General features: G+C 42.1%; 1 pseudogene; it reads left to right on the plus strand.

Annotated features, from left to right (window-relative positions):
- Window positions 1-1,475: 1,475 nt before the first annotated feature.
- On the plus strand, window positions 1,476-2,586 carry LOC127188603 (60S ribosomal protein L13a-like; annotated as a pseudogene).
- The last annotated feature ends 2,291 nt before the right edge of the window (window positions 2,587-4,877 follow it).

Raw genomic sequence — 4,877 nt, forward strand, 5'->3', positions numbered from 1 at the left:
TTCTCCTCCACCTAACCGATGATGGCACAACCTTCCTCTTCTCTCTTCCCTATGGTCTCTCTACCTCGCAAGATTCTCTCTGTCTCCCCTGTCCTGGAACCTTAGCCATGCCTATCCTATTTGCCCTGCCCAGGTGAAAAGACCTTTTATTGGTCAAATTGGTTAGGGTCTAGGGAAAATATAGGTGGGGCAGAGTCAGCAAACAGTAATTAGCATCAAAACACATCAGACCAACCTCCATCACACAAACATACTCTGTACTGTTCCCTTGCACTGGGACTGGACTCATTACTGCCTTTCACTGCTCTTCAGCCACAGCACCTACCTCCTGACCCAGGCCCACATAGCACAGCCACTCTTCAAACCTCTTAGACTAGATTTTTTTTAAAAATGTTCTCTAGTATTTTATGGGAGAAATGTAGAGTCACTGCCTTATTTTAATTAAAAATTAAAACTGCAACGTTTTCTTCAAGGATCATAAAACAGTTTCCACAAGCACAAAGTACATAATTTATGTGATTTCAAGAAATTTGCTATGAGATGATCAATAAAAATAACTGTTGCAACTTTAATATTGAAGTCCCCAGTCCAGTGTTTCTCAAAAAGTTTGGCAAGATCCAAAGTTGTATGAAAAAGTTTGGAAGTGATATCTCAGATTCTAAACATGCTACTATTTTCAAGAACTGACCAAATATGGACATGTCTTATAGAAAATTACTTAAGAAATTCTGGGATGCAGATCTTTAGCACCTGGTCCTCTTTCTTAGGTTGACACCTCATTGGAGGCACTGCTATTTGTGAATCCACAGCTGCAGCTCCTGTAGCTGCTGGATTGAGGCAATCTTCTCCAGTGCTCTGAACTGAATAATTATGTCCCCCACCGCACCCCCTCCCACCCAACTTCATATGCTGAAGGCTGTTGTTAAAGTGAGAGAGAAATTAAGGTCAGATGAAGGTGGGACCCTGATCTGATAAAACTAGTGTCCTTACAGGAAGAGCTGCAGAGAGCTTATATGTCTCTTGCCCTCACACAGCAAGAATAGAACTCTCTGCAAGAGATGACGACAGCCTTCCACCACACACTGAACAGGATGTGATTGAAACATGAAAACTTGATCTTGAACTTCTGCTCCCTACAACTGTGATAAAAATAAATAGCTGTTATTTCAACCCCCTAGTCCAGCAGTTCTCTGCTTGTGGGTCTCAACTCTCTCAGGGATCTAATGACCTTTCCCAAGGATCACATATCAGACATCCTGCATGTCAGATATTTACCTTACGACTCAAAACAGTATCAAAATTAAAGTTATGAAGTACCAACAAAATAATTTTATGGTTTGGGGTCGCCACAACATGAGAAACTGTGTTAAAAGGTTGCAGTATTAGAGCGGTTGCTTCATTAAGGAATCCTAAATCAATCCAGTAATTTACCAGTGATAAGACATAAAGGGCGCTTTCCCAGGCAGCTGCCGAAGATGGTGGAAGGGCAGGTTTTAGCGCTGGATGGCCGAGGTCATCCTGTGGGCCGCCTGGCGGCCATTGTGGCCAAGCAGGTGCTGCTGGGCTGCAAAGTGGTGGTTGTACGCTGTGAGGGCATCAACATTTCTGGAAATTTCTACCGAAACAAGTTAAAGTATTTGGCCTTTCTCCGAAAGCGGATGAACACCAACCCCTCCCGAGGCCCCTACCACTTCCGAGCCCCAAGCCCCATTTTTTGGTGCACTGTGCGAGACATGCTGCCCCACAAGACCAAGAGTGGCCAGGCTGCCCTGGAGTGCCTCAAGGTGTTGGATGGGATCCCTCCACCCTATGAAAAGAAAAAGCGGATGGTGGTCCCTGCTGCCCTCAAGGTGGTGTGGATGAAGCCTACCAGAAAGTTTGCTTACCTGGGTCGACTGGCTCATGAGGTCGGGTGGAAGTAGCAGGCAGTGACAGCCACTCTGGAAGAGAAACGGAAGGAAAAGGCCAAGATCCACTATCAGAAGAAGAAGCAGCTCTTGAGGCTACGGAAGCAGGCAGAGGAGAATATGGAGAGCAAAATCAGCAAGTTCACAGAGATCATCAAGGCCAATGGACTCCTGGTATGCTGGTGTGAGCCCAATAAAGGCTGTGCTTTAAAAAAATGGAGAGAGAGAGAGAGAGAGAGAGAGAGAGAGAGAGAGAGAGAGAGAGAGAGAGAGAGAGAGAGAAAGGGCATTTTCTTCTTCTTTCTTTTACTGAGGTCACAGAAATCCCCAATAACACATAAAAAAAATAACATCTTACTTTTTGCCTGTTGTTTAGAGACATTGTCCTTTTCTTCCTCACAATCTTTCAATCAGAGCAAATATCATTAGTCAAATTTTACACAGAGATGGAAAGTGTCTATGCCAAGATGTGGCTAGACATTTTCTTCTTCTATCCCAATGCTCTTTTGCTTCATCCCAGTCAAGTCACCACTGCAGTTCTACAGACTTTTACACAGCAGAGTACTTTCACAATTTCAGTATCTGTGGGCTCCTGGTACTGGCTCAAGAACAGGACACTAGATTAACAAAGTACTTCTTAACATTCAACATATGGAAAAAGTATGATTACCTCCCATAACCCATAAGAACCCATAGCTATCAGAGTTGAAGGAAAAGATGTCCAAATTGTAGCTAACACTGAGTTCACTTTCAGTAATGTAATTAATTTAAACTTGAAGGAAGCTTTACCTTTTAACAAAAGCTTCTTCAAATCACCTATTTGAACATTGAATATCTGTCACTCTGAGGAATGAATAATGACCACTCCCTGAGTTGTGTAACTTTTCCTGAGAAGATCTGATCAAACTTCTACTCACCAGAGATAGGGCATTTAGAACCCACCAAAGAAAAGATTGCAGCCAAGTGCAGCTTAGTGAACCAATGAGTTTATTGGGATAAGTTACAGAACATAAGTAGTTCAAAGACAGTCCAGTCAGTGTAAAGGATGCACAGCATGAGTAATGACTCAATGAAAGCTGTGTTCCTAGAGCTCCCTTCAGAATATGTAGGTATTTTTCTCCCTAGATATTGCTTCAGTTTGTATAACCTGGGGAGGCAGCCTCGTGAATCTTGGAAGTTCCCAACCTTGTAAATTTTATAGTTTTTTTTTTTCTGACACTCATAATTCCTCCTTTTAAGGTAGTAATGTTTTAGTTCCAAGGAAATAGATTCACCACTTCTTGTCCTGGGGTACGTTATGTTATATATATATATACTATAACCCTGTTAGGAGAAGGAACTCGGCGACAACCAAAAGTGGAACATATCTTCCCTTCGGATTAACTTGAAGCAGTAGACCCTTGGAAGAAACATGCTATCGACAGAGTTAGAACTCCACTACTCCTTTAAGAAGCCCTCATATAGAGCTCATGTTACTTTCTAAATATCTGGCTCAAAATGCCACACCACCAATAAAGATTTCATCAGCTTACTAATTAGCACTGTGCAGGCTAGTTTTTAATGTCAACCTGGCATAAGCTAGAGTTGCTTTGGAAAAGAAAGCCTTAATTAAGAAAACGTCCCCACCAGAGGCTAGGCTGCGGGCAAGCCTGGGGTACATTTCCTTGATTGCTGATTGATACGGAATGGCTCGACTAACTATATGGACTGTCACCCCTGCACTAGTGGTCCTGGGCTCTATAAGAAAGCAGGCTGAGCAAGCCATAAGGAGCAAGCCAGTAAGCAGCATCCTCCCATGCCCTCTCTGCCTCTGCTCCTGTCTCCGGGTTTCTGACCTGTTTGAGTTCCTGTCCTAACTTTCTTCAGTGATGGACTAAGATGTGGAAGTCTAAACCAAATAAGGCCTTTTTTCCCCAGTTTGCTTTTGGTTGTGCTCTTTCATCACCCTAACTAGGACAGAAGGCTTATCGATGAGATATGTCAGATAAAACAAGAAAGAAGAGGCCAGCGCCCAGTGCTGAGGAGCCTGGCTTGAAACTGAACTAGATGAGTTTTGAACATAGTAAATGACAAAGATGAATGGCCAGAACAGCCACATGGAACTTCATAGCACGGTGAAGTGGGCGAGAGTATGGTGGGAGCTTCCACGCAGAGGCTGTGGAACAAGCTACATAAGACCCTCTACGTCTGATTCATTATCTGAGGGTGTTAGTCATAAGATTGCTCATAATGTTCATTAATGGGCTGATTCAAATGCTCATCCCATATTTTCATAGGTTTATGATAAGTATGGAACACACATTTGTCTTGAAGTAAAATGTCATATTTGGATAAAATGTTAGATGCATGGAGTTGAGCAAAGGTGTTTTTGACTTTGTGAATCACCAATAAAAGAGCAAAATAAGGATGAGCTATATTAAGATTGTAAAGACAGATAAAAAGAAATCAATTATAGAAGTTACCCCCCAAAATAGCCAAAACCATAAATGTCTTCGAAGGAAAATCCTTTAAAAATGAAAATCTGAATTATAAGCCATAGAGACAATCCTAACATGTATGTTCAACAATTGCTTTGTTCATAGAAGGGCTGAAAGTAGACTATGAACTTGGCAGGTAGCAGGTAATGCTATAATTTGTATTTTCATCAGATAACAGTAATTCAAGACAATGCATTCTAAATGAACTTATATTATGTGGACTTTTCCTGGTGTTAAATTTCTTAAGAACCAAAAATACAAAAATGTAACTCTTGTCACCAGCAACAGTGAATTAACGAAATAAGGAAGATTGAATAGATAGTGTGTTGGCCACACAAGCATGAGGATCTTGTTTGGCTCCCTGGCACCCAATTGTCAATCTGAGTACGGCAGTGCATACCTGTAACCTCCAACCCTGGATGCAGGGTGCATAGGCAGACTCATCCCTGAAACTCAGACAGCCTAGCTGAATTGATGAACTGTCCAGAATATA

Source organism: Acomys russatus, chromosome 1 (assembly GCF_903995435.1).
Source record: "Acomys russatus chromosome 1, mAcoRus1.1, whole genome shotgun sequence".
Classification (NCBI taxonomy): Eukaryota; Metazoa; Chordata; class Mammalia; order Rodentia; family Muridae; genus Acomys; species Acomys russatus.